This window comes from Rutilus rutilus (assembly GCF_951802725.1).
Source record: "Rutilus rutilus genome assembly, chromosome: 6".
Lineage (NCBI taxonomy): Eukaryota > Metazoa > Chordata > Actinopteri > Cypriniformes > Leuciscidae > Rutilus > Rutilus rutilus.
The window spans coordinates 13,762,120-13,781,195 of NC_140214.1; positions in this window are offsets into that span (position 1 = coordinate 13,762,120).

Here is a 19,076-nt window from a genome sequence, read left to right on the forward strand (position 1 = left end):
AGTCGCCAGCTGAGGAGAGTGAGTCGCTCGCTGTGTGAGGAGAGTGAGTCGCTCGCTGTGTGAGGAGAGTGAGTCGCTCACTGTGTGGGGAGAGTGAGTCACCAGCTGAGGAAAGTGAGTTGCTCACAGTGTGAGGAGAGTGAGTCGCTCGCTGTTTGAGGAGAGTGAGTCGCTCGCTGTGTGAAGAGAGTGAGTTGCCAGCTGAGAAGAGTGAGTAGGCTATATAGATCCACCGCCGGCATATCAGTGGGGAATCTCAGTAGCTAGTGGCTATAGTAAAGTGACTTCCCACGTCATTAGTGAGAAGCAGTCCTATTTTTGGACTTTCCGGTCCGCTATACACCCATATTCACACCGGAGTCTCAGGAATATCTAACAGAAACATCTAACACACACAGGCCAATCTGATGTTTTCATTCCTACTCATATTTCCCATGGATCTCTCTCTCTCTCTGCTTCTCTCCAGCGCTCCCTCCTCCTCTCATCTCCCTTCCTTTTCTCCTTCTACCAGATGGCTGACCCATCTGCTCCCTCTCTCTTGCTATCCCTGCCTTTACCTCCATCTCCATCTCTCCTGATATACCCCTTGGCTTTTGGAGTGTAGGTCCAAACCACATAGTTCATACATTTCATAAATGTCAAAGTAACAACAAATTAACCCCAAGGTTACACATAGACACCACAGCCTCAAGGATGGGAGAAAGAAGGAGAGAATAATCTATGTTTTGAATCTCTTTGGCTTTATCTCAAGCGTCTCTCATGCTGCGTCATGCTGCATATCTCAAGCGGCGTGTTGGGCTATAAGCTGATCTGATCGTAGTGAGGTTTTCCATCTCTGCCAAAAATGTCTCTCTTTCCCTCCATACGCAATTTTAGCCTCCATAATCTGTTTGTGTAAGCAGGGTTTCAGAGTATCCACCTAGGTTGTTCCAGACATAAAATGCTCAAGTCATACATGTTTTTATTTAAAGGAATAGTTCACCCAAAATAATGAAAATTCTGTTATTCATTCAAATCAACTACGACTAGTTTTTTTCCCAGTAGGAAAGAAAAAAAACTCTCTTTTCCATACAGTTACAGTAAATGGTGACTGAGACTTCCAAGTTTCAAAAAGGGCATAAAAGCATAATTCGGTTCTCAAGTTCAAATTAATAAGCAGGGGAGGATACGTGAATAACGACTTAAATTTTGGAATGTTCCGCACACAAAGCTGTCGTATGACTTAGACTTAGATGACTTAGATGACTTAGAATATAGTGCATGAGTCATATGAACCTCTTTTATAATGCTTTTGTTTCCTTTTTAAAGCTTGGAAGCCTCACTGCCCATGAGGACTAATTGCATGGAGAAAAGTAGGCCTACCTAATTCATCAATTTTGTGTTTAATGGAAGAAAGAAAGTCATACAAATTTGGAATGACATGAGGTTAATTATTTTTAGGTGAACAAGTTTCCTAATTATATCCCTGAGGACCACTTTTCATGTAACTGTAAAGTTTCTTTTTCATCCTAAAAAGGACCATAATTTAGTTTTTCACTGCCATTTTCCACCCTGTTCTTTACACTGGTTTATAAAAATATCTCCTCTGAAATGAATGGTTAGTATAAGACAAGATGATCATGGATCTTGTATTAAAAAAATGGCGACATGACATGATGACATGACTTCACTGAAATGGCGACATGGCATGTCTTAAAGGGATGGTTCGGAGTAAAATCAACTTTTACGTGCTTTTCCCAAATCACTGAAGTGGCCTCGACGTCCAGGGTTAATGGTAGCATGAGCCATCAGTCAAGTGTTATTTAAATAAACTCCTGGTGTACTTACAAACTTTCCAACGCCTCGTTTTATGAGTACAGAACCTATTTGTACTACTGTAGAAGTTTGGTACCATTCTGGGCATTATTAGTGGGGTAATTTACGAGATACAACCTTGGATCCATTAGCGCCTGCACTAAGCCATTCGGCTGATATCTCTAAATAAGCTCTAACTTTAATAATGTTCGACCAAGGGGACCAGGGGTTTGGCTCGAGGTCATAGGGGAAACGGACCCTAGGTTGATTTTACTCCGAACTATCCCTTTAACTAAAATGGCGACATGACATGACTTAACTGAAATGGTGACATGACATGACAACTGAAATGGCGACATGAAATGGCATGACATGATAAAGACACAGATTCAAATCCTATACGCTTAACTTTTCAATAAACTATTTAATTGTGTTTGTCTTATGATTTTACTGACCTGAAGCATAATTTTATTTAAATAATATCCATCTCCCTCTTTGTTCGGGTTCTGGAAGCTGTGGAGACTTAGTGTGAGACAGCTGGAGAAGTGTGATGACGAGGTGGCCAACCTGCAGTGAGAAAAGTATACAGAGCATAAAGAACCTCTTCAAACATATATCACTATCTGAAGCCACAATCCTGTTAAACTGTGGTTAATCTGCAATAGATAAGTGAACACTGCGGAGGCCAGAAGCTTCCTATGATGATAGGACGAAGCTTTCCATATCCTTGTAATCGTTTAGCGCTGATATATATTCATTTCTTTGACATCAGAAAGCTCCAGACATTCATAACAAGCTGTTTTTGCGGTTTAGTTTTAATAAAGCAAATTCAATAAAGGACAATAAAGCAATTTTGAGTCCCAAAAGTTATAACATGTTTCATTGTACATAAAGCTCTTTAATATAAACAATCAAAGAAAAATTATCCTCAACAACAGTATGCTGGGAAAAGGGAATTCATGGAATTTGTGAAAGCCTTAGAACAAATATATACAGTGACTACAAAAAATACTTGAATACTTAAATTACAATTACAATGTATACATGTTTTTGCACTATATATAACAAAATATCAAAATAAATGGCATTACTTTTAAAGAAATATCGCACAGGCGCACTTTTCAATCAAAACACTTGAAGCAGCAATACATTTATGTTCAGTAGATTGAATAGATGTTGTTCAAATTGAATACAAAAAGTCTTGGACACTTGTGTAGAACTAACACCGGTGGATACTCTGCTAGGACATGTGTGTAAACTTTCGTTCTGAGAAAAGCATTAGCCTCATTTGTTTCCAGATTTCATTGATATTTTGCATACTGCAATGAAAGCCAGACATTATTGTGACTTAAATGTTCAAAAGCTTTTTGGGACCACCGTATTTGTAAATGTATTTTTTGAAGGAAAAAAGCATCTGCCAAATTTTGTTAAATGAATATAGCCTACACTACTGTTCACAACTTTGGAATCAGTAAGATTTTTTCATGTTTTTGAAAGAAGTCTCTTATGCTCACAGAGGCTGAACTTATAGAATAAGTTCTATATTCTATTTATTTTCTATTCACAAAAATACAGTAAAAACAGTAATATTGTGAAATAAAATTGTGGTTTAAAATAACTGTTTTCTATTTTAGCATATTTGAAAATGTAATTTATTGTGTGATAGCAAAGCTGAATTTTCAGTAGCAATTACTCCAGTCTTTAGTGTTACATGATCCTTGAGAAATCATTCTAATATGCTGATTTAGAGCTCATGAAATAACACTGTGCAAAAACCATGATCTTTTTTTTTTTCAAGATTCTTTGATGAATAGAAAGTTCAAAAGAAGTTGAAATTGAAATGAAAGTCTCATCGCAAAGTCATAGAAATGACTTTTGATCCATTTAATTTGTCCTTGTTGAATAAAAGTATATATACAGTGGGTACGGAAATTTTTCACTCTTTGTTATATTGCAGCCTTTTGCTAAAATCATTTAAGTTCATTTTTTCCCTCATTATTGTACACACAGCACCCCACATTGACAGAATTGTTGACATTTTTGCACATTTATTAAAAAAGAAAAACTGAAATATCACATGGTCCTAAGTATTCAGACCCTTTGCTGTGACAATCATATATTTAACTCAGGTGCTGTCCATTTCTTCTGATCATCCTTGAGATGGTTCTACACCTTCATTTGAGTCCAGCTGTGTTTGATTATACTGATTGGACTTGATTAGGAAAGCCACACACCTGTCTATATAAGACCTTACAGCTCACAGTGCATGTCAGAGCAAATGAAAATCATGAGGTCAAAGGAACTGCCTGAAGAGCTCAGAGACAGAATTGTGGCAAGGCACAGATCTGGCCAAGGTTACAAAAAAATTTCTGCTGCACTTAAGGTTCCTAAGAGCACAGTGGCCTCCATAATCCTTAAATGGAAGACGTTTGGGACGACCAGAACCCTTCCTAGGGCTGGCCGTCCGGCCAAACTGAGCTATCGGGGGAGAAGAGCCTTGGTGAGAGAGGTAAAGAAGAACCCAAAGATCACTGTGGCTGAGCTCCAGAGATGCAGTCGGGAGATGGGAGAAAGTTGTAGTAAGTCAACCATCACTGCAGCCATCCACCAGTCGGGGCTTTATGGCAGAGTGGCCCGACGGAAGCCTCTCCTCAGTGCAAGACACATGAAAGCACACCTGAAGGACTCCAAGATGGTGATAAATAAGATTCTCTGGTCTGATGAGACCAAGATAGAACTTTTTGGCCTTAATTCTAAGCGGTATGTGTGGAGAAAACCAGGCACTGCTCATCACCTGTCCAATACAGTCTCAACAGTGAAGCATGGTGGTGGCAGCATCATGCTGTGGGGGTGTTTTTCAGCTGCAGGGACAGGACGACTGGTTGCAATCGAGGGAAAGATGAATGCGGCCAAGTACAGGGATATCCTGGACGAAAACCTTCTCCAGAGTGCTCTGGACCTCAGACTGGGCCGAAGGTTCACCTTCCAACAAGACAATGACCCTAAGCACACAGCTAAAATAATGAAGGAGTGGCTTCACAACAACTCCGTGACTGTTCTTGAATGGCCCAGCCAGAGCCCTGACTTAAACCCAATTGAGCATCTCTGGAGAGACCTGAAAATGGCTGTCCACCAACGTTTACCATCCAACCTGACAGAACTGGAGAGGATCTGCAATGAGGAATGGCAGAGGATACCCAAATCCAGGTGTGAAAAATCCAGGTTGTTGCATCTTTCCCAAAAAGACTCATGGCTGTATTAGATCAAAAGGGTGCTTCTACTAAATACTGAGCAAAGGGTCTGAATACTTAGGACCATGTGATATTTCAGTTTTTCTTTTTTAATAAATGTGCAAAAATGTCAACAATTCTGTGTTTTTCTGTCAATATGGGGTGCTGTGTGTACAATAATGAGGAAAAAAAAAAGAACTTAAATGATTTTAGCAAATGGCTGCAATATAACAAAGAGTGAAAAATTTAAGGGGGTCTGAATACTTTTCGTACCCACTGTATATATATATTTTCTTTTTTACGTACTGACCCCAAAAAGGTAGCTTGTAAGCTTATTCATATTTTCCGGAACAGAAGGTCATCTATAGGAGAATAAAGAGCAAAAAGCTTCTGTTTACATCACATCTGCGTCATAAGTCAAATGTCAGAACAATTACCCACTTCCAGGTCAATTTAGCCCATTTACACCAGTGGTGATAATGAAACTAGATGGACAGTGACAACATCTATACCCTCGAGGCACAATTTTCCAAGTATTCAGCAGTGCTTCCATGGAGTCTGAGACACCTGCGCACTGCCTCGCAACCGTCTCCAGTATCAGCCTCTGCTCATGAGCGCCACTCCAGCTGTCTCGAGCATATTGAGGGAGGAGGAGGATGAGGAGCATGATGAAGCAGGGGACGTCTGCCCCTTCATCTCTTTTCCCACGCTGACGCATCAGTTAGGCATCCGGAGGCATTCAGCTCGAGGCTTGGTATCCAGCCCAGGCCTTATGGTGTTCCTGAGAGCTCCCAGTGCAGGACAGATTTGCCAATTAATAAGATGAAAGCCAAGTCTACATGGGCACGATCACAGCAAAGAATTACCGAAGTCAGGTGATGCAAACAAACAAACCGTTGAGATTAGAACTGAAGCAGACATCGAGCTGTAAGTGGATGCATGGCGGGTCGTATACGGCAGAGAACGATTGTGCACATCTTCGGCAGACACCGGGACTCAGTAAAACTAATTAAAGCTGCAAATGGGAATGAAGACAGAAGCGGCAAGGGTGCGAAGCAGTGGTAAACAGCAGATTAGGAGTCATTCTGTCTTTATTAAACCTCATCTCTCTGAAAGGGACACTCTAGTCACCACATACACACACCCGCTAAGTACTACACTGTGATTTAACAACACAATTAATTACAGCACAGATGCACTACCAGACTCTTAATATATACTAATAAGGTAAATAAATCTGAGAGCTGAAGGAATACACCCTTGATTTCTCTCAAATACCCATGGGGTGCAACAGTCCAGATCTTCTCATAAGCTACAGAGACACACACAGCCAAGACGCTACAAGTAATAAACCTGTCCTTGATTTACTGGATAAGATGAGCCAGCATTGGCTAAAATAAATCTTCTCAAGGTAAGGCTGGATCAGCTACTTGATTGCGGGATTCTGTCTTAAGGAGTTTCATGGGGCAAAACAAAAACATATTTTAGAAAAACAAGAGAACATAGTAGTGACAAAAAAAAATCCTGCCCTTAAAAAAAAAAAACCTTTTCTGGAGCTTTTCTCATTCATGGGATTTCAAATCGTCTCATTGCATCTTATTTCTACCACTTTTTAAGTGATCCCAAAAGGGCTTTTCAAACTACTTAGCCCTGGGTTATCATCGTTCTGAACCCCACTTTTAATCCCGGATAAAAGAACATTTTACACTTGTTATTTGGAATTGGGGTTAGCACCGCTTTTTACACGGGGGTTATGAAACCCTGCTCCATAGCAATGTTAGCACCGCTTTTGCATAATATGAGAACATGCAATGAGCTTTTATATAAACTGGTCGCATGCTGCACTCGTCCTAACAACAACACTGACACAGCAAATATGCAAATAAGGATGTTAACCAAGGGTTTAGGAATGTATGGTGTGAAACATCTTGCTTATAGATACCCAGGCTGGGATTAATTGTTAACCCTGTGTAAATTACGAGCCATGTGAAACGTGAAGCAAGATAACCCAGGATTCCATTTACCTGGGGTTTAGAATGACCCAGGGTTAACTATTTCACATGTGAATAGCCCTAAAAAGTTCTAGCCACAATTAAAAATGACTGAATGTCATTACATTAACAAAATACGCAGCTAAATTTGAATAAATATAGCACAAGCACAAAAAAGGAAGTTTAAGTGGTATAGTTATTTTATAATTATATTACATTAATTATGTTTAAAAATAGATTAATTTTTTTGCACATTTTGGTGGAAAACCTGGGGAGTGAATTTAAACATGGTAAACATGCTAATTAAGCTCATGGTAGATGAACACATTATCAAATTAGCTAAAATACTTAAAGAATTGTGCGAGGGACAGGGAACATGTAAAACTACTTTATGTAAATGATGGATGTATTTGCAGGGGGCACTGATTATGTATGGGCACAAACACTGAAGTTAGAAAACATCACAGTTTGATATTTTGTTATTTGCTGTAATGGCATACATTTTTAGTGTAGCTTTAGGGGCACTGTATGACAATCTCTGCCAGAGGCATTTTCTCCAAAGAGGCAAAAAAATCTGGATAAGAAAATAACGGACACTGCAGAAATAAAACAAAATGAATATTACAAAATATAAGATGAAATAATGCGTACAGCAACTGTGCAGTTTCACATGGAGACAACTTCACTTTAAAGACAAGACACAGGTGAAAAGTCAAGTGAGAGGAGGCAATGCCATAGTCACGCTTGATTGGCCTTTTACCCTGTCAATGTGATAATGTGCGCCTATTATGTTCTCTTTATCACTGATTGGCTTATTACACTGTCAGTGCAACAAAGACCACATTTCATGTTGACAATCAGTCTACAAATCGGCCAGAATAGGTCCACTCGCCGAAGAAAAAAAAAGAAGAAAAAAACAGCTGTCACTGGAGCAGGACAGTGCATATAAATACCTTAAAGCAGTATCGGCTCCTGACCGTAAATTTAGGTAGGGAAGATTCTGGGTCTTAGCACTAGCTTATGATAAACATTTTGTAAGCTTAATATTCTAATCGTTGAACACGCGCAGAACACTTGGCAGAGGTTGCGTTATTCAGCCTGAGGGTGGCTTTCTAATATTGACAGGCTTTAAGTACACTTGACACGCATAGAATGCTATCTTAGAATTGCCTTAATAGGCCTATTTATTGCATCTGAATGTTGTTTAAGAATGTTAGAGGGTTGTGGAGGAATTCATGGTGAGGAAAAGAAAGTCAAGTCCATTCTCAGATCAAACAAAACAAACACAACAGAACTATTTAAAAGCTATTCTTATGAGCATGTTTAAACTTTATGATTTATACTTATTTATAACTTAATTTGATATATGATCCACAAGGACAGACATGCCATCTAGTTACTGACCTGATGCAGACTAATACACAATGCTGAAGATGATTGATACCCAAAAATGAAAATTCTGTCATCACTTACTAGGCCCCAAACCTGTATAAATTTCTTTCTTCCACTGTACAGAAAATAAGATATTTTGAATAATGTCGTAACAGTTGATGAGCCCCATTGACTTCCATTATAGTGTGTGTATATATATATATATATAGGCCTATATATATATATATATATATATATTTTTTTTTTTTTTTTTTACATACTATGGAAGTTTATGGGGCCCAGCAAACATTTGGTTACCGACATTCTTCAAAATATATTTCATTGTTGCAGATTTGTTACAGAGAACTCATCTGCAATCATCAGGACACCTGTAAGGTTGTCCAAGGACTTATTGACTAATGGCCTGAAAAAAGGCAACAATTAATAAATAATATTTACAAGAAATATGTGTTTAATATCTACAAAAAATTATGTAAATAAAATAAATAAAAATGTGTACATTTAAAATGTAGGCCTATATTAAAAGTTTTGGGGTCAGTAAGACCTCCTCATTTATTTTTTAAAATTATACATCAACCACCTTAGTATTCCTCAATCAATTCATTATAAACAATATGACAAGAAATGTTTTTTTATAAAATTATAAAAGAATGCCTGTTTTCCCATTAATTTTTTGTAAAAAAAAATTATTGTATAGGGTTTTTGTTTTGCAAAAAAAAAAATTGTGACGACCCGAGGTGTGTATCAGTGTAAGTATATTTTTTCTGCACAACAATAATTTAATCTTTGACGACTGAATAAGTTCAATTCACCTTTATTCCACAAGGAGGCAATGTCTGATAAACAATGAAGAAGTGACGTTTCACTCATAGTTACCGCAGGCAGAAAACAAAAGAATAGGAAGTAGCTATCATCAGCAAGTCTTGAAATAGCTCAGTGATTTACTGCAGAGCAAGTACTGAACGCAATCACTGTCACTCCATGGTGGATCTGGTGAAGAGCTGTCAGCGATTAAAATACTGATTTTGAAGAAATGGAAAATTATGTTTTGAGAATTTTGAAATCGTGCATATGAGCCAGATGCTGAATGTACTGAGAAATAGATATAGATACAGGCCCGAATATGTAATAATGATTGGCAAAATATTCATGCATTTAAGAGGTGTGTGTGTGTGTGTGTGTGTGTGTGTGTGTGTGTGTGTGTGTGTGTGTGTGTGTGTGTGTGTGTGTGTGTGTGTGTGTGTGTGTGTGTGTGTGTGTGTGTGTGTGTGTGTGTGTGTGTGTGTGTGTGTGTGTGTGTAAACATATATATATATATATATATATATATATATATATATGATTTCTGAAGGATCATGTGACACTGAAGGCTGGAGTAATGGCTGAAGAAAATTCAGCTTTGCATCACAGAAATAAATTATATTTTAAAGTATATTAAAATAGAAAACCAGAAGGCAAAAGTACTTCTGTAATACAGAATCAAAGGTGAAAACTGTGCTTCACTCAATGAACAAGATGAATAGATCAGTCAATCACATTTCAGCTACTGTAAGAATAAATTACACCATGCTGAAATCATATATACAGTGACAAATACCAGAGCTAAATTACACAAGTGTAGGTCAAAATCAAAAGTGACTCCATTTAGAATTTTAAATCACTTTCAAGGTGACTGGAATGTGGAGATATGGCCCTAAAACTACATTGCCATGGCAACATACTTTTTCAGACTAAAGGGGGAAGTAAAGGCCAAAGCTCATTGTAAAGTGTGAGGTGTATGATCCAAAACCTTGCATCAAGGTCAGGTGTCATCGTTTAGTAAGGCACTAGACACCCTAGGTCATGGAATCGAAGTGTATCTTTAGCTAAGAGCGAGTGTAGGTGTGTATATAAGCAAATTTACGGACAGAGGCGTCACAGTGTGCCCTTGAACAGACAAACAGTTCATGAGCAGACTACTGAAAAAGGCCTTGGAGAGGCACTAGGGAGAGAACACCAGTGATCTGAATCATCACCATCACCATAATGAGAGGAGATTTGTCCTCTCTGAGAGCGAGAGAGATCATAAAACGAGAAAGGGTGCATGGGTATAAGCATGAGCACGATGAAACAGAGATTCTAGGGAGAATAACCAAAAGGAGTCAAATAGATACAAACACCGGGGTAGATAGAGGACATGGGAGGCAAAAGATAAGGGCGGCATATGTAGTTATTCTGGGATTCTGCTTCAGCCCTGACAAGCCGACATTATAGGCTAGATAGCAACTGGCAGGATTTTAACACCGCTGGATATTTGAGCTTGTACTCGATTACACACAAGGAAAGGAAGAGAAAAGCAAACGGAAAACAAGAGCAGCCAGGTAAACAGGATGTGCAAAGGACGCGACATGGGCTTTCAAGGTAAAGGACGAGCCAAAAATACGCCTGGAATTTGCATAACACATTCCCCTACCTCAGCCCGTTGTGTCCCAAACAAAGTCGGTTCATTTCCATAACATGATCTATTCATTTCCACAGCAGCCGACACGGAATAAGAACGATAGGAATCTAATCTCCTCACCCGCTGACCTTGTCACTCTTCCCGAATCCTCCACCCATCCCATCCCATCCATTAGTACAACTTTCACACAATCCACTTCTAGATTCGTCAATTATACCCAATCTTGTCCAGTGGCTGTCAATCACCACCCTGACGTCCTGCCCACTAGATCATCCATCAGTTGTGGCAGGCCGAACGCATCCCTTCTCATTACCCTCATGTCGCTGGCCTGGAGAATTACAAGTGTGGCGACAGTGGAGAGGCCTGCAGCGGAGGGGAATGGCTTGAGGAATGAGCTGGAGGGCCTTAATTAAGGCTAGTCCTCTACCGCCGTGAGGAGGGCTGAGGCATTGATTAGCCTGAACAGGAGCACAGGGGAGATGGCCAGTGAGACAGGGCGCTCGCGAGAGATTAAGTGGGAAACTACAGGAAAGGAGAAGACTTCACGCCTCAGAGACTTGTTCCTTAGGTGAGCTGGAGACTGCTTCTGCATATCTAACATCCCTGTCACAGCAGCCACAAAGATGTTAAACTATCCAAACTAACGGCTGAAATGCACTCTGTGCAAGTACACAGACATTAATGATCAGCCAAGCAAACTGTGCTGCGGTTACTGTGGCAGCAGCAAACCTCAGTACTTAAAGTGGCGATGTAACGGAAGTTGCGACAGATCTTTTCTTGCGTATTGCGATGTACTTCCGAGTGAAACGGATTATCACAAAATAAAAATAATAAAGTAGGGCGGGGACTTGGTTCTATCCATCGGTAGTTGATTGGATGGAGGTCGATCTGAATGTAACCTTAAATTAGTGGGGTTTAAGCACACTTAATGATTAGTCAATAAACAATTTAACATAGCCTATGCATAGATTAATCATTAAGATTAATAACATGCATTTAGAAAACAGAGTATTTCCATTTTATGCCAACTTTAAAGGCAGAATGAAACAATGAAGTCACAATAGTCTTTTCTTCCCATTGTGATATATCATGTGATCTCATGTGATTGACAGGTTGCCCCGCCCTCGTGCCAGTAAACGCATCATCAGAGAAGAGAAGACGTCGTTGCAAGTGGAAGGGAAAGCTCGATTAAATATTATGAGGGCATATGAACTTTAAAAAATAATGATGAATTAGAATAAATCATTTATAATAAATACTGCAATATTCTAGCCTGGCAAGCCAAACCCACATCAAGATGTTGGGTCTGGGAACTCACCATTGGCAGGGCTCAATCCGAGGGGCGGGATAAACGGTTGTCTTTCAAATTCCCTCTGCACGCAATAGCGCTACAACCAACCAGAGCATTTTCCCACCAGCAGAGCTAGTGGATTCAACTTTTGCCGTATCTGGTCGGCAAAACTACAAACACACGAAAGTGACGTTCTTTGTTCTTTTCTCAAAGAAAAGCTTAACTCCAAGTCTTCCAGAGTCGCGGCCAAAGCCGATTCGAAAGACCGCTGTTCGCCAGCAGCAGCAGCCATTCTTTGTTTTCAAGTAGCAGGGAATTCACGCGGAACTGTTGCAACTCTGTCGTCATTATGTTAAGCCCGCCCACCGACTCTATACACGATGTGATTGTCCTGACTAGAGTTTGGTTTTTCCAGCTCGAAAGCCAACGGAGAGTTGCTAGACCACCCTGGCTGCAAAATAAAATTTGCTGCCACTAGGGTGCGTCCAGATTTCTAGGCTTGCAATATTCCATTTAAAAAAGAGAATTGTACATTTTGATTTCATGGTAACTTTAAAGGTGGGGGAGGGGTAGAGTTGCCTTCAAATGTCTGTTAAATCACATGTGGTATAAATCAGGTAGACAGCTATGACATGTCAACTATTTTATGTACAACAATGCTGTGAAAACGTATTTGCCCCCATCCTTTTTTTTCATCACATCTTCTCAAAAAAGTATTTATTTGATAGTATTGGTGTCACCAATTACTTATACGGCGTTTGCGGAAAAAAATTAACTCCCTTTGAAAGCAAAAAAAATAAATAATAATAATAATAATTTGGTAATTAGATTCAGGAGAATGAATCTGTCCAGTTAAAATGAAATTGCACATATATTTAATCTTTGTAGAGTCACGAAAAAGCTTCTTTGGATACACAATGCCACATTTAAACATAATGACTAAAGTTTTGACTTAGGTCAGTGTTCAAGGCTCCACTATAAGAAAGAGACTGCATTTAAATAGGCAAAAGAAGAAATCCCTGAAGTGGCACTGGTCGCTGAAACATCAAGACTCTCTTCAAACTGTTGCCGTGCCATCACAGTAGCTGACCTGAAAGGTAAAAATGCACTTGCATAAAGTATGTTTCGAGCCTGAGAAAAACAGAGATTAACATTAAACATTTACAAAAACTAAGATAAGGTTCATTATACAGAATGAAAAAAAATCAATCATTTGCATCCTTCATGCATGCTAAACACATGTAAATAAGGTCCATACACTTAGAATAGTGAGTATTTGGTAGTGTTATTTTGCTCAGTCGGCTACTCTCTAGTGCAGAACGCACAATGCCGCATACTCCATGACCCGCTGTGAAAAGCAATAAAAAATTTTTTTTGCTGGTTGTCCCCGTGGGGCATGCTCAAAAGGACACAGAGAGCAAAGGAACAAAAATACACAAAAGCAGTGACCACAGTCGCAAATTTCAGTCTTAAACTCTTCTCTTCAGACAACAGCATCGCCCCGCTTCACCTTCTCCCTTGCAGGGCCGCCACACGCTTCAAACAGAGACGCTGATTATAAGACAAACAGACATGATGCATTTATATGGTCAAGTGTCATGAGCAAAGGTGAACGGCTTGTGTCAGTCTAGTCATTCAGAAGACAGGTGATGACTATATGATGGACCTTACCTTGTTCATAACTATCATCTGAAACCTCCATCATCAAACACAATTTCAGAGACATTAAGCTTAATCAACAACCACAAAAGTGTCTGATTCTGCCAGCTATAAGGTGCATGGTGTTACATCTAGCTCATTTCAAAAGAGTTGAAGTTTTGAGGGTTTTGGAATCTATGATTCTAGTCAACATTACATTTATGCTGTCAGTATAAATATGTAGTCTATAGGCTACTACACATTCAAAAGTGTGGAGCCAGTAAGATTTTTATTTTTTTTAGCATGGATACATTAACTTGATCAAATGTGGTAGTAAGTGCATTTATAGTGTTAAAAAAACTAATTCAAATAAATGCTGTTCTATTAATCAAAGAATCCTGGGGGAAAATATATATATAAGATTTGCATTTCTGAAGGATCATGTGACACTGAAGACTGGAGTAATGATGCTGAAAATTAGCTTTGCCATCAAAGGAATCAATTACATTTAAATTATATTAAAATAAAATAAAAAAGTTTTTTTTAATTGTAAAAATATTTCACAATATTACCCTTTATCTGTATTTTCTGCTCTTGGTGAGTTGACCTTTCAAAAATATTCATATAAAATCTATATAAAACATACTCTAAGTAAATTGATACCTTGGGTAAACATAATCCAATGGGTTGGCTTTTTTCCACACTGTTTATACTTCGCCCTGGGTTACAGTAAATCTAGGTAGGTTTCAAGACTGTACACTGCACATTTGTAAACCCTGGATTAAAGTTGTTATTTGCATATTTATAGATTGATAGCACTGATTGAACAAACACAGCATGCATTGAGCATGCAAACTGTTTCAATAACTGCTTGTCCATCTGTGAAAATGATTACTGTATCCCTCAGAAGACTTGGGTTCAGAACAAGTTAAGCTAAATTGACAGCACATGTGGCATAATGTTGATTACCACTCAACCTTTAAAAAGAAAAAGAAAAGAAAAGAGAGCGAGCAAAAATCTGGGGTTCAGAGGCACTTACATTTGAAGTGAATAAATTAAATCTGTAAACATTAAAATACTATTTCAGTAGTATTAACATGACATGTGTTAACATGCTTTTTGTGTAAGAGGAAAAAATGCTCACAAAACTTCTGTGTGAAGTTCAATTTTGAACTTATATATGATGATATATAGCTGGGCAGTTTTAAAACTGAAAAAAAAATTAAAATAATAATAATAATAATTTGTTACATTTATATAGTGCTTTTCTCAACACTCAAAGCGCTTTACATATAGAAGGGGGAATCTCCTCAACCACCACTATATACTATACAAGTTTTAATAGAATAATAAATGTTTTTCCAAATTATAATCTTTACATTTGCTCCTCCAAAAATCTATCAATCTCGTCACAATTGCTGTCAGCTGAGCTTACTGAACTCAGAATATCATTTAATTATTTTAAAACATAAAGCAAAAATAGTGTCTCTTCACTCCAATTTGCACGTTTGAGGTTGCTGCACAAGTTTTAACTGTTCCCTTTTAAACACAGCGTGAAAGTTTCTATGACTGACTTCAATATGAATATTTAATTAGATAAGAACTGAGGCGGTTTATGATTGGTTGTGTCTCTAGGCCTAGGGCTGCGGGTTTCCTAACCCAGGGTAGAAAATGCTGAAGGCGAACCCGTTAACTCTTTAAACCTGAAGTGTACCGCCGGCAGTAAAAAGGCCCATTAGGGGGGTGACCGTTAAAAAAGTTTTCTGTCAAACGATACCAACCTTTTGACTTTCCTTGGAATAATTTTGGAGTAATGAATCTTTACTTTTGTGTATATAATTATTTGTACAGCCAGCAAACACAAGGACACAAAACACTGCAATACAGCAGAACATAGAATACCCAGAGTCTCTAAAACACAATAGGCCTAGTAAAGAAATACATTTAAAACAGTTCATATCTGACAGACAGACAGACAGACATTTGATGGGGAGATGAAAGACAGAATTACTGAAGCCACTAAGATACGACAAAACAAAATTTCATGCAGAATTGTGTCCAATATTGTCTGATCATGCAAGATTTTACATAAGCCTATATATTTAAATTACCATTAATTGAAATTAATGAGCACAGCCGCAATTAAAATGAAACATTATTATGAAACTGAGGGAGAAGAAACAAGGAGGGGTGAGCTAATGAGGTATGCAACAGGAATGACAAGAGCGTGTCTGTCGCACGCGGGGAGAGAGAGAAAAGAATGCGCGAGTGGCACCAAACGCAATTACACGAGGCACGAGCTCGAGGACTGAGGCACGCTGATTATATAACGTCTCGAGAGTCTTTAGGCGGACACTGTATCGGACCAGAGTGATTTCCTGACAAATTGACCTCTCATTTGTTTTCGATCCGGGAACAGCTTCCGAAGAGGAAAAAAAACAGTTTTAATCTTGTATATTCAATCACAACCACAGGATTAAATCACGATCCACTGTATTTTTTTATTTTGATCTATGCTTACATCTTCCAGACCAGAAGAATTTTTTTTTTTTTCTTGAAGAGAAACCACCCTGAAACCAGCTTAGACTAGCTTGATGGTTTGGTGGTCTTAGCTGGCATCCAATCTGCACTTCCAGCCTGACCAGCTGAAGTGTGTCCAAAACCACTATAAAACCAGCTAACACACTAGCCTGACCAGACTGTGAGACCAACAAACCATTTAAGATCAGCATGGCGAATATCTCAAAACCATGGCCCTGTCCCAAATGGCACACTCCGGACTTGTGGACTTCCTCAGAGTCCACACTTTGGTGACGTCATGTAGTGCAGACCTATTGGGCCCTTGGCGCGAGTCCACGAGGGCGCATTGAGAGGTATTTTTGGGACAGACTCGATCGGCACGCCGGAAATAACGGTCTGGTTGTTGATGGAAAGGAGAAATCACATTTTTGCGCTCCGACGTCTTATCTCCATGTCAACTACACAGCCTAATTTTACAGTTCTATATTTTGATATTGTGCATATCACCTGGGCATTAGACAATAGATATATCATGCTTGTTTAAATGATGTATACAGTTGTACATAATAATACATAATGTTCCATTTGAACTAAGATTACAGTTTTAAAACATAATGAAAATGTGCATGCGTTTCAGATGAATTTACAGGTTTCAATATTCATACTATGTTTACATATGACTCAGTAAAGCCCTGCCATTCGGTTCTATTTATTTAATGAATCATAATGCGATCGTATTATTAAACGAGCTATTATTATGTTTGAGACATCAACCACTGGTCGATGACCATAATGTTTGTATAAACTGTAGGTAACAACTGGTCAAATGTACATTTAGGTCATAAAAACCCTTCTCTTCTTCTCAGCCATGTCAACAATTATCCGTGAGTGAAATCTCCTCCCATCCGTTGTCTGATTGGCCTTTCGCAAGGATTCCTGGGTAGTTAAAGTGCGTGGAGCCTGCTTCTATGCGGGCTTCGGGTAAGACCGCTTCAAGGGTACAAAGGGGGCGCTGCTGAGCACACCTCAGAGCGGTAAAATGCTGAATGGGACGGCCTACGGACTCGTAGACTCAGCGAGCACGCGCAATTCAAGTCCACGAGACCGAAAGTCCGCATGAAGTGCGCCATTTGGCACAGGGCCCATCTCAAATCTGCTAGACCAGCATTAAGACCAGGTGTGAATCTAATTAATTGGTAGTTGCGGGTTGTAGCAGGTCTATGCTGGTCTTAGTTGGTTTAAGATGATCACCTTACCAAATAAAACCAACCAATAGACCAACATGACCAGGAGAAGAAAACCAGTGTGTTGGGAGATGAAGATCTTCTGGTTTTAGCTGGTTAAAGCTGGTCTCCCAGCCTGTCTTGCTGAAAAACACCACAAACACCTTTAATAAGAGCAGCCAGTAAAATTTCAATTCGGAGCAAATCAAATAAAGCAAAAGAGATTTGTCATGTATGCTACGGCCACCTGACAGATGGTGGCACGTGGGTGCAATGGGGTTATTTTTTGACACTGTGAAAATCATATCGCTGGCACCAACAAACTAACCAGCTGGTCTCTCACACAATCCTATTCTTCATTTTGGCTTTGGTTAAGATACAGTTTGACTATCCAAATCACTACAGACTTACGTGGATTGTATCACAATGCTTGTTGTATCATAGGACAAATAGTGTGAAGATGATCCATAAATATCGACAAGCACACTTCTGGTACTGAAACTTCAAGTAGCTCTTCCGTTCCTACATTTTTAAACCTTGAAGTGGAGGTTTATATATATTACTCATGAGAGATTCAAATGGTAACTTCTCCCATTGCAAAGCATCCAACAACATTATTTTGGTATAATGCATGTGAATTGCATTTTCTAAAAGCTAACCATTATGGATAATTAGGGTAGTTGATGAGTGCTTTCAAGAGTGACCTGCCCAACATCTCATTTCACCACTCAAAACAAATACGTGTTCGATGCTGCAGATGTTTTGCAACTAAATTACTTCAAAAACATGATTTGTAGTCATGTCGTAAGAAACTCTCTCATCTCTTCATTTTCTCCAAGCAAAGTAATGGAGAAGAACTCCCCATTTACATTTATTGAAATCCAATTTGCTTTCCATCTGCTAACTAGCCACCTGTGAAACTAGTTTTTAACAATCATTGGGGCTCAGGGCCACCACATCGTCCCATAGCCTTTATTAGTGTTTATTTTCAGCTATAAAACTACTGAGGGGGGCTACAGTGAATCCTTGCATTGTAAAACAACCTGATAGAGCACATTTGGTGTTGGGAAACTAGGTGTGCTCAAATTAAAATTGGAAATAAATTCCCCCTCTAATTAAAAAAATAAGACAACCAAGGACTGAGTCCATTGACCCGAAAGCCTGAGGACGATTGCAAAACAGTACAAAATACAATTACTATTTTCCTTGTCAGCTTAAGGTGTTAGAGATTGTTTACTTCTGTTCAGCAAGCGCAAGCACTAATAGCCCACAAGACAAGACCAATGCAGACAAAGACACAATGCACTATTTGCATCTCTAAAATGCTATTACGAAGCAGTGATGGCAAGAGGAAGGAAAAAGACAGACACTTAAAACGGGGCCTCAGGCAAAAGTGAAGAGGAAAATATTCAGAGTTCCTGTGCTGATGGAGACAAATGGGCAAGATGGCTGAAACGAATTCCATTGCAAAAAAAAAAAAGGAGATTTTTTTTAAGCCATCTGAGCTGATATTAAAAGGTTCACCTAGAAATAGATACAATGCTCCCAAAATAGTTG